The following is a 12,013-nucleotide window of genomic DNA, read 5'->3' as shown; positions in this document are numbered from 1 at the left end:
TGATGCTCCCTTCGCTTAACGACTCGCAACGATTCGCTAAGTGCACGCTGCGAGTTACAAAAGCATTTGAAACTCGTAATGTACCTTTGATTCGTTGTGACGTTGTGTTTTATACAGATTTGCAAATCACAGACTTTGCACCAGAAAAAAATCTTTCGTACATCGGGTCACCGGAGGTTTTTAAAGATCAAGCGACTGAGGGTCTGAAGGGTCTAACATTCATCCAAGATGCAAACAAAGTAGGGAAAGATGTTCAGCCTCTGCTACAAAAATCACTTTCTGTTTCCCAGTTACCCTTCGGATCTTCTTTGTTTCTCTTGTGGGAGAATGCAACGCATCGTTAAGCAGTTCCTTCCAGTGATTGTTCACGGTGATTGTCTTTGCTATTTTGCTGCACTTTGAGCATAATGTTATTTTGCATTTTCTCACATATAAGTGGCATTTTCATTGCCATTCGTGTGTTTTCATTCTATTAGGAACACTTCCGTATTATTAGACTAACTGCGTTTAACGTATGGTGTTAGTAAATGTTGGACAAATGGTTAGTGCTTTTTAAGATATAATTTGCTATCTAGCGCTCCACTGCTTTTTAGACACGCATTAAAATACATTAAATAGCTCGGAGTACAGAAAGCAGGCAAACGTTCCGAAACTGCTGTCCTCGGCAGGTCCTTCGTTAGCCGAGCAAAAGGCAGAAACAAATATAAATAACGAGAAACTTGCGCCATCTACTGTCAGACTGACATAATACAAACTCTTCCGAAGTGTTATTGTATGATATTCATTGTTCGTTTTAGATAAACATTAAAATCTTTAGTCACAGAGCATAACATTGTGTAAATGTTACCAAAATGTAGCATCCCCTGGCAGAAGTAAGCAATTAAGAATTCTTGGGGGAGAGAATCTTGTCACATTCTCATTGTACCGTTGTGGGGCATCGGGGAGTGGATGTGGCTAAACGGCTAGAGCGGCCGAATTTAAAACTGGGGAACCAGGTTTTAGTCTGGCGGAGGCTCAAACATCCTGTGATTCTGGGCAAATTATTTAATCTCCCTGTGCCTAAAAAAATGAATGTCCGCCTGTAATGCAACTGGTTCTCATGTAAAGCGCTATGATACCTTCGGGGCGAGTTTGCGCTATATTAAACTGCAAGAAAAAAAATAGCTATCTGCAAAGATCTATAATGAGCTATAATGTGGTCCATTGACCCATCAACTAACCACCCCACCTGAGTTACCGAAACAAGGAGTACGTGCAATGTGGAGGGGGCGGAGCAGAACAAGATAGGAAGCGTTAAAGTGCGTTGCAATTGGGGCTCCGAGAAGTTGCCTACAACGATGACCCCGGGTAATTCCCCATTTCCCCTCGAAATTTCAACTGGGTTAATCGCAGGCCTTGAAATTCTAATGCCTCCCCGCCTCCCCTTCTCCCCCCCCCCCCCCCACTAACACACACACAATCAGAACTATGTAGGTACTCGCAACCCGGTGCATATTAAATCAAAAGGCTTCAGCGAAGGACCTTGTGCTCATAATACAAAACCTAAAAGACCCTGAAAACCTCACGCGGCGAGCTGCACGTGCCTAACTTCCTCTCCGCCTACTGCTGCAAACTCACTGCCCAGCAATTTACATCCGCATAGATGTTAGTTGTAGTTGGAATGTCACAGTACATTACATCTACTGTAACTTATCATCCACATGCCACGTTAATGGATAAATACAGAGTAGTCTATTTACACTGTCAGCAAACACATGTAAACAAGCAATTGCTTGCACTTTCAGTGATGTCATTGATGATGTAATTGCTGATATTATCTTGTGTCACAAAGCAGTGCATTTCATGGAAATCATTGATGCCAGTAGGAAAGTTGCTGTCACACTTTCGACATGTGCACTTTTTGGTGTCATCTGCGTATAGGTAACAAGTTACATGGGCTAGCAATATGTCTTCTCTTGTCCAACAACTACAGTTCAAAAATTGCAGCACTACTTTCCACATACAGATATCCCTTAAACTGATACATAGAAAACCCAACAAACAGATTTCGTAAATATGTAATAATTTGTCCTCTGTAGGAGGCGACAGGCCCCAACCAGCTTTACTTTTCTCTGTTTCCACTCGGAGGCAGCTGGCTCCAACAGGCGCTGTTTTCTTCTAGACCCTTCCTTTCGAGGAGACTGGCCAGCTATCAGCTGGCCAGGTCATACATGACTCATATACAGCGGAAGAGGGGAGGTGAAGACAGGGTGGGGGGAGGGGGCATGTTGTATCTTCTAATTGATTATTCAACAGGGCAACTGACAGCTGCTCCAGAAGAAGGAGTGGGGAGGCACACACTGCTCTCATGTCTTGGGAGGTGGCAAGGGACGGGGCAGTCTCAGGCAGTACATGTTGCACGCTCTGGGCCCTGGTCTGGGACGAGCAGGAGCTTTTGGCCCCACAGCTCTTAGGCCAGACTGGGGGACATTTATGATTTTGTGCACGTTCTTTGGGTGTCTATGTTAGCTTGTGAATCAGATGTTCTGTCGAGACAGAAGTTCTCTTCATGCCAAGAGAAGTCTACTGCCCTAATTGTGCATCTTTCATTTTTTGACCTGCTTTATGATGTTAACTGAGTGGTCTTAATAATCTACAAGGCAACTAGATGTGCTCTCCCTTTTACAATGGTATGTCTACAGCATGGAGCACTCGTGTTGAAAGGAGGTTGAGACAGGGTTACAACAACGCATCTGGTCAAGACACACCTGCAGAAAGAACTGGAGGGTTACTTGCAGGACAACAAAAAAAGTGTTCAGTACGTCCCTTCCACGGCTTCAAGAAGGATTCTAGAAAGCTAACCTCCTAAACAAGAAACGACGTGCCACACCCTTCTGCTCAGCTTCGGATAAAGGCACACACACTGAGTAGTGACAAAACGGAAAAGACTAGAACGGGAATCAGATAGGAAGGCCGAGTTCCCCTTAATGAAAGTCTACCAAGCACTGCGCATAGTTCCCATTCAGCACAGTCCAAAAAACCAGAAGACTGGTCTAAGGCAATTACTCAGACCCGGGTGGAAACGGGTGATTTTGAATCCAGCTTCTACTACTGTGGCCTCACAGGAGCTGTTCAACAATTTAGCTGACTAATTTGAAGACGAAATTGAGACAATTTATAATATTTTGACTGTCACTCCTGGCTCAACTGAGAATAAGTTCAACCTTAACCATCTAGAACCGTCATCTATGGATAGTGTGTGACTTCGAACTCTGCTCAAAATACTAGGGGGATCGATTATGATGTCGTTCGGAAAGCATTCCTACCAATTCGGTCTCGGAATGGTTTCCAACTGAATCGGATTCGAGGAGTCAGTCTGGCTGACCAATTAACGATAGTTCTGAAAGCTATTCCCCTTGATTCCTGCCACACTGTGCATGGCCTGAAAGGGTGGTCCCTTGAGTACCCCCACGGGCCCCATTCAGAAGGCTCGGGGTAAAGGGAAGCCTGCTACAGGCCCCCAAAATCAAATTCTGACAGCCGATCCATGTCGGAACAACCGATTCGGAAAGGCTGTCCAAATCTGACATTGTAATTGCTCGGTTGGTAAATGCGGTTCTTAGACTTGTACGAATCAGCTCCGAATTACTCGGTTCCTCCGTACCATCTGGAACTGACTCAGAAAGTCTGAACGCTTTCCGAACATTGAAATCGGGCACTCTGTAAGCCTTCCAATTCAGGTAGAAAGACGGGTTCCGAATCGGATTCGGGTTGATTCGGAGCCTTTCCGGATGACATCGTAATCGACCACTAGGTGTTGGATTCGCTTCTCCACACAGGACCTTTGCCCTCCGATGACCACGGCTAGTTTAGCGACATGTCTGGCTCCCATGGTTACAGATTTATTTAATCTTTCGCTGACCACTTCTAAAGTGCTCAGGAAGATGTGCATTAGTATCTCCGCTGCTGAAAAAACCTACTGCTGATCCAACAGTTCTCTCCGGCTATAGACCAATTTTGCTATTACCTTTACTTGTGAAAACTCTAAAAGGGTTTATTAATAAACAACTTTTCAGCCTTTCTTGAAGCAAACTAAATCTTGGACCTCTCGCAATCTGGCTTCAGGGAGCTCCACAGCACTGAGACTGCACTGTTGGCTGTGTCAGATAATATCAGGCTCTCCCTTGATGTCGGATCTCCGGTCACGTTGGTATTGTTGGATCTGTCAACAGCATTTGATGTGGTCTTCCACTCTACTCTTACCCGCAGGCTTCACAAGGCTGGGCTACATGACAAGGTGCTACATTGGTCATGGACTTCCTTGCCAATCGAACGCAACAATTCTGCATGGATTCCTTCAAGTTTTGACTAATGCATATGGACAAGGGAGTACCCCAGGGTTGTGCCTGAACCCTACTTTGTTTAACATCAATGTGGCGCCATTAGCTCGAATCATTAGAGCCTGCAGTGTGGAGATCGTGTCATACTCAGATGTTACTCAAGTACTGTTCTCCTTTGGTCCTGATTCTTACAAGGTGAAGAGTAAATTTGCATTCTGTATGATTAAATTTGCTGTTTGGATGAGGAACAACTGTCTCTAATTAAACAGATGGCCCGTTCAACTCGGCTTGGCTCTTGCACCTAGGCAGGTAGTCAAAACTCATCTTGGCGTGAGGTTGGAGCAATCTCTTTTCATGAAAGATCAAGTGAGATCCAATTGAGACATAAGTTTTGCTGCCGTGGCTTCCACACAGCGCTAGGAAGACTCTTGTGCAGGCTGTCATCACCAGTCCCCTGGACTATGGGAACGCCCTGTTGACCTCAGAAAACGACACTCTGTTATCCAAACTGCAGGTGGTCCAGAACATTGGCGCACAGCTAATCTGTAATCTTCCTTCATGCTCGCCTTCCTTCCCGATCCTTAGTTAGGAAGCGTGTGATCTTTAAACTCTGTTTTTTTACACACAAAGCTCTCCTTAAGTCTTGGCCAGCTTACTTGTCTTCTTCACTAAATCTTTACCTTCCCTCAAGATGTCCGACAAGGCACATTTGGTGATCCTTCGTATTCGTACTTCAAGATAGGGGGGAAGTCCTTTCTTCTACACAGCCACCTATCACTGAAATAAACTCCCTCTTAGCCTTCGCTCTTGACCAGATTTCCCCTCCTTTAAAGACGGGCCTTAAGACTTGGTTGTTTTAGACTCCCTCTTTTTTCTTTTCGTGCAGTGCAGCACTGAGAGACACCTTCCGGAGTGAATCATGCATGTTAGACTTGGCTTTTTCAGCGGGTTTACCCCCAGACTTTTTGCTTTTTGACCTCCTGGTTTTGTAGGTTTTAGGACTCTGGGCACTTTACCACCGCTATTCAGTGCTAAAGTGCATGTGATCTCCAAGTAAATTATGTTGTGGATTGGTGTTTCCATGAATGGCCGATTTGATTTACTGGTAAGTCCCTAGTACAGTGCACTGTGTGCACGCAGGGCCTGTAAATCAAATGCTGCTAGTGGGCCTGCAGCACTGATTGTGCCACCCACATGAGCAGCCTGTAAATGTAACTCAGACCTGCCACTGCATTGTCTGTGCGCAGTGTGGTACTGCCATGTTGACCTAGCAAGCGCACCCACTTGCCAGGCCCTAATCTTTTTTCTTCCATGTAAGTCACCCCTAAGTTAGGCCTAAGGTAAGCCCATGGGCAGGGTGCAGTGTATGTGAAAGGTAGGACATGTACTGAGGTGCGTGACATGTCCTGATAGTGAAATACTGCCAAATTTCGTTTTTTCACTATGGAAAGTCTATATGTCCAATAGGATAGAATGGGAGTTTATTTATACCATCTTATAAATATAACTTCCCATTGGGACAAGAGAGAAAGATGGAGTTTAGTATGCCTGAACTCAGAATATAAAAATGCATCTTTTAGTAAAGATGATTTTTATATTGCGTGTTTGAAAATACCACTTTTAGAAAGTGGGCATTTTCTTGCTTAGCCATCCTGTGTTCCTCTGTTGGTTTGTGTATTGACAGTCTGGCTTTGGTGTGACAGGGTCTTGGGATGTGCATATTCTCAGATGGACACTGGGGGGAGGGGGGATGATGTGTGCCCTGCCTTTCCTGAATGAGTCAGGGCTGGGCTGAATAGGCCTGATCAGCATTCAGAGTGGTGGGAGATTTCCCTTGCACCAGATTAGGCCCTGTCTGCCTTGGGCAATACCGTCTCCACCGCCTGCCAGGAAGCTGCACAAGAGAGGACAGAACTGGTTTTGGCTGAGCAAAGAGCATCTCTGACACCAGAGAACAAAGGAATTTGTGCTATAAAAAGTGGGGCCCAGAACTTTAGATTGCTGCTGAACTAAGGAACCTGCCAGGAGGAAGAGCTGGAAAAGCTGTCAGGAGGAACTGCCACTTCGCTGCCTGCTCTGCTGTGTTGGCCTGCTGCTTGCTGCTTCTGTCTTGGACAGGGAAAGGACTGGATTGTACTTTCATCACCCTGCGGTTAGAGTTTTCTCTGAGGGCTTGAAGTAGAGCTTGCCGCCTGTTGGAAGTTTCAGGGAGATAAAATACTTCAGAGAACTCTTTTGGGACTAAGAAGACTGCAAAGAAAAGAGCTGGAGAAGCTGTGTGGGAGCACTTTGCTGTATGCTTTGCTGTGTTGCCCTGCAGTGGCTGCTTCTGTCTTGGGCAATGAAAAGACTGGACTGAACTTTCTGCAACTTCTTTGTGTGAGTTTCTCCAAGGTCTTGAGGTAGAGCTTGCCCCCTATTCAAGAAGTCTCAGGAACAGCAAAGACTTCAAGTTCATCTGCTACCAGCACTGGGGACTGTGTATTTGTGCTGCAACAGAAGAAAAAGCAACCCGATGCCGTCAACGATGCAGCTGCTGACTTCGTGTCCTGAAGGCACCGCAGAGGGCACTGCCGCACCTCGCACCGCAACCCTGGTCTCACCAATGATGCCACCATACACTGCCACCGAGCTGCAGCTTGCACCGCGACCTGTGGGCATCGCACCCTGCACTGCCTCGCTTCACGCCACCTCCCTGGTATCACAGACGACGCCACTTCCCGCCGACATCGATGCCGCTGCTTGCACTGTGGTTCGAGGGCACCGGTGGTAAGTTACATGGCGCATCGCCCTCATCCCGCACTGCAGCCTTGGCCTAATGATGCCGGCACCACTGACTCCAGTTCGCCATCCGACGACAGCACTTCCACAACCCTGACGACGCTTCTTGCAGTGACCTGCCAGCACTGCGACGAGCACTGCATCACTTCACACCGCAGCTCTGGTCTCACCGATGCTCCTGGACAACCGTCACCAACGCCGGCACTCCCAACATCAATCGCGAGGAGTTCGATCTGCAAGGCGTGTGACTTCAAGGGCCCGACGACTCTAAAAAGGTACTGTTTGGCGGGTCTTTCCAACCCCATAGCTGGCCCGTGACGCCGCGATCAGCCAGAACTGTTTGGATTTGTTGTTCACGACGCCGTGATAGCCCCGGACGGAGCTATCAACTACAACAAACTGTGTTTGAAGTCTGTTTTTGATTATTAAGAATTCTGAGAACTGTATGGTTGATTTTTATCATTTTTGGTCTTGTTTGCACAGATAAAATATTGGTTATTTTTTCCAAAACTGGTGTGGTGTCCTTTTGTAGTGTTTCCACTGTATTACTGTTGGTTATGTGCAAATGCTTTACACACTGCCTCTGATATAAGCCTGTCTGCTCGTGCCAAGCTACCAAGGGTGTGAGCAGGGGTTATTTTTGAAGTGTATCACCCTTACCCTTACTAGCAAGAAGGACCCCTTCTTGGACAAAGGTACCTACCTCTGCCAACTAGAGATCCCCATTTCTAACAATGCATGATTTCAAATGACCAAAGAAAATAAATAAACTACCTAATCTGAGCATGTTTTGTAATTAAGGATTTTAGAAATGGGGTCTCTATTTGGCAGTGGTTTGCATTCAGTCCAAGTAGGGACCCTCACTCTAGTGAGGGTGGGGAGTCACACAGCTAAGATATGCCCTGCTCACCCCCTTGGTAGCTTGGCACAAGGAGTCAGACTTAACCCAGAGGCAATGTGTAAAGTATTTGTACACACACACAGTAACATAGTGAAAACACTACAAAAGGAGTCCACACCAGTTTAGAAAAATAGCCAATATCTAACCAAATAAAACAAGATCAAAACGACAAAAATCCAGCAAGCACAAGTCCAAATATCACTTTTAAAAGACTAAGCAAGTTTAGTCCATAGTAATCAATGGGTGTATTAGTTTTAGCACAAAGTACATTAGATGACTTAAAAATCAAAGACTGTGCAAGGCGCAAGGGAGGTGAGGTGCCGGTAAAGCAAAGCGACGTGTCACTTCGTTACTACGCAGGGGATGTGATGCGTCAGTTCCTTAATGGCAGAGGAGGTGATGCGTTGGTTCCTTACTGCTAGGTAGGGGAGGTGATGCGTTGGTTCCTTACTGACAGGGGAGGTGATGCGTTGGTTCCTTACTGGCGGGGGAGGTGATGCGCCCTTTCCAGACATGCTGCCTCAGTTTCCATACAGTGGTGTGTTGTGGATGAAGAAGCGGCGCCCAGGGACGATGTGTAAAAAATCAAGATGCTCTGTATCAATGCGATAGCAGCGAAGCAGCCACTGTTTTGATTCCACAGCCGCAAAGCAGGTGCCACGGACGTCAGTGACACGGTGCTCGAAACTCACCATGCACAATTTTTCTGACGCACTGTCATGGTAAGCTGGGACCTGCGATGAAAACCAAGGTCAATTGGTCAAGCGGGAGCCATGGTTCGGGCAGGTAGAGGCAGTGTGTTGATCTTTTGCAGCGATGCACTGATAAAAACAGGCGTGGGAGTCAATGATTGGATTTTCTCCTTAAGATCAGCAGGTTACGCTTCCAAAGGCCCAAGAACCGGATTTGGCACCACTTGGCAAGTCAGGACTCTCAGCATATGAGCCCAGGCACTGGCAGGTGAAGTCTTTTATGGCCCTGAGACTTCTTAAGAGGAGGCAAGCTCAACTCTAGCCCTTGGAGAACCTTAGAAGCAGGATACAGAAAGCAAAATCCAGCAAAGCAAACATCAAAGTGGCAATCCCTTTCGACAGCTTCTACAGCTCTTCTTCTCGGCAGAATGTATTCAGTCCAAAAGTGTTCTGATTTTGGGGTGTGAGAGGTCCAATACTTTTACCACTTTCTGCCTTTGAAGTAGGCAAACTTCAAAGGAAAGTCTTTGTTGTGCACATGACCCTGCCTTTCCCTGACCTGGCTCCAGACACACTACGGGGGTGGAGATAGCTTTGGGTGAGGACAGGCACAACCTGTGTCATGACAACTCCCCCACCACTCTAGCTCAGGAAGACCCATGAGCCTGGTGAAGGGCATCAGGATAGGCAGGGCACATCTCAGCTCCTTTTGTGTGACTGTCTAGGGTGCATGCACAAGAGCCCAACTGTCAGCCAACCCAGACGTGTATTCTACAGACATGCAGAGGCACAGAATTGTTAAGCAAGAAAATTACCAGTTTAGAAAAGGACACTGGGCCTAGGTGAACTGCACCTGCTGCACCAATGGTAGCTACACCCCGATTTATATGCTGCAATACAATCTCTCCAATGAACTACTCTGTCTCACCCTATATCTGTCTCATCCTATACCTCTCTCTACCTCCACTCTCCGACTCATTCCAAACCGCATACTACTACTATGATCTAAAAAATAACCCTTTCTAGAATCTTCCATTCTCTAGCCCTCCTTAGATCACTCCTCACCTAATCTTTTCTCCAATGATTTCCTAAACAACCCTTTCTAAATTCTTCCCTCCTTTGGCTCTTCCCAAACCTCATCTTACTGCTATAATCTCCCAAATAACACTTGCTAGACTCTTTCCTCTTCTGTTCTTCCATTATCCTATTCAATCCGGCTAACAGACTTGCATGTCCACCACTCAACTAACTCATATTTCCATATACTAATCCATCACTAATCAATTTTGGGTTCTGTAGTAGCAAGAAAAGCGATTCAATGCCCCATCAGCAATGACTGCAACCTATTTACAGAAGCATAACGACCAAGTCTCGACAAGGACGCACAACATCCTGTGATTCTGGGCAAATCACTTAATCTCCCTGTGCCTAACAAAAATGTATGTGTTTTCATATAACACAGCTGGTGCTTGTGTAAAGAGCTCTAATACCTGATAACTTTGGGTCAAATTTGCGCTATATAAAATAAAACTCCATAAAAAGAAGGTGACAGTTTCAAAAATGTGATATGGGCATTTGAGTTTCTGATGTCTTCCACACAGAGGGTCATCTAAGAACCGCAGATCGTTATGCTTTTACATAGTGGTAATGTAGCCGCAGTAGAAAGCAACGTGGTGCAGTTCTGTTTCAAGGAGAGTGCAAAGGAGGCCCGGATTGGTAAACTGCATCACCGTTTTCTCATTCAACACTTCTGCCTTTTGGATGAGTGCTTCCATTGCATGATATTTGTGACGTATGCATGACATGGGACTCGTTGGTGTAAGTGTGGTGTAATTAACTACATTTTGCAAATCATTGCCTATCTGTTGGAACCATCGTTGTGTCTCTAAGTGGCACGCGCTCATTGGTAGCTCAAGGCCTTGAGAGAATCGTAGGATGTCCTGCTCCCACACTTGCCAACACTAAAGACAGGGATAACAGCTCGACATTATTTGTTTATCCCAGTCCTGATGAAGACCCCACTTCATAAGGTTGCATCCAACACCTACAACACTCAAGGGGTCGAAACGTCGACTTTACATCTTTGGCCAATATCGTATGTGCTCCGGGCGCGCACTTTCCATTCGCTTGTGAAGCAGAAGCAGAGACTCAGGGTAAGCAATCTCCAACTCCCATGCTGACATCGGGGCTCTGTACACTGTCCGAGACACCCTGACCTGCATTTTTACGGTTCCTTATTTTAGTACGAATTGTCCGCATGTATTATATGACATGCTGTGTCGGCTCCCGACACTTTGCCTCGACCTAGTGCCCCGGAAATTTACTAATTCTATTCTCTTCGTCATCCTACGGGAGTCACGCACAAAACAGATATGTTTCACCACATACCTTCCAAGAATAGTAACATCTTTAGAGCATTTTTTTCGATTCTTCATTTGCAGGGTCCCCCCTCTCTCCATTCAACCGATTTGTCTTTTCCTCTTTTTAGATTTATTCACTGATGGCGAACTAGCGGTGTTTAGTTCTCAGCAGTTCGACCATCCAAATCACCTGGATTTATTTCCAGGCATTGCTGTTCATTAAAGTTCAAGACACAACCCCAAAGAATTGCGGTCTATGGTAAATTATTTTCGCTTACTATGGGAGCGACCATTTTTTGAACTAACTACCCTGGTTCTGTATTTTGATCCACCTAATTTCATTTTAGGTGTCCACCACTCTCTAAGACTGTTTGTTACCGCCGAGGAGTTTGAATCCCTCTCTCTCTGACGACCTTCGGACGTCTTAGAGGCCTGTCCTCCGACAGACATGGTAACTTTTGCTGATATTTTAATTCATTTTATTTCCCCTGAGTAAGAGATTGATGAGTTTTATACTCATTCATATTTTGTTTCTTCAGGTGCCCACGCTCCCTTTGTGTTTATCCCAATCCTGATGAAGACCCCACTTCGTAAGGTTGCATCCAACACCTACAGCACTCAAGGGGTCGAAACGTCGACTTTACATCTTTGGCCAATATCGTCAACAGTACATGATGCACTGTGATCGTCTTTATATGGCATCATTCAGAACTGTGGATATTGTGATTATGATTTAATCTGTGTATTAAATACGGCAGAGATTCAAGTATGCCGTTCAATTTGAGTGTAATTTAGTATATTTACCACTGTGTTCACTTCCTTTCAAATTCCTCACTAATTCACTCACCCCCCCATCCCCCTCTTTGGGCACGTGTTCTACTTTTACAAATTGTTGCTTAAAATTGCTGACTCCATTTGAAACATCTTAACATATTCGGTGTGATTAAATGGCATTCGAAC

General features: G+C 45.7%; 1 long non-coding RNA gene across 2 annotated transcripts; it reads left to right on the top strand.

Moving 5' to 3' along the window:
- Window positions 1–296: 296 nt before the first annotated feature.
- On the top strand, window positions 297–12,012 carry LOC146831302 (uncharacterized). Of its 2 annotated transcripts, XR_014961264.1 has the most exons (4): window positions 297–370; window positions 11,182–11,312; window positions 11,401–11,504; window positions 11,593–12,012. It is a non-coding gene; the product is annotated as an uncharacterized LOC146831302 (long non-coding RNA). The 2 variants fall into 2 exon arrangements; XR_014961263.1 differs by having other exon boundaries at window positions 11,182–11,504.
- The last annotated feature ends 1 nt before the right edge of the window (window position 12,013 follows it).

The sequence above is a fragment of the Triturus cristatus genome, chromosome 5_1 (assembly GCF_964204655.1).
Source record: "Triturus cristatus chromosome 5_1, aTriCri1.1, whole genome shotgun sequence".
NCBI lineage: Eukaryota > Metazoa > Chordata > Amphibia > Caudata > Salamandridae > Triturus > Triturus cristatus.
This window is presented reverse-complemented; position numbering and strand designations above follow the sequence as displayed.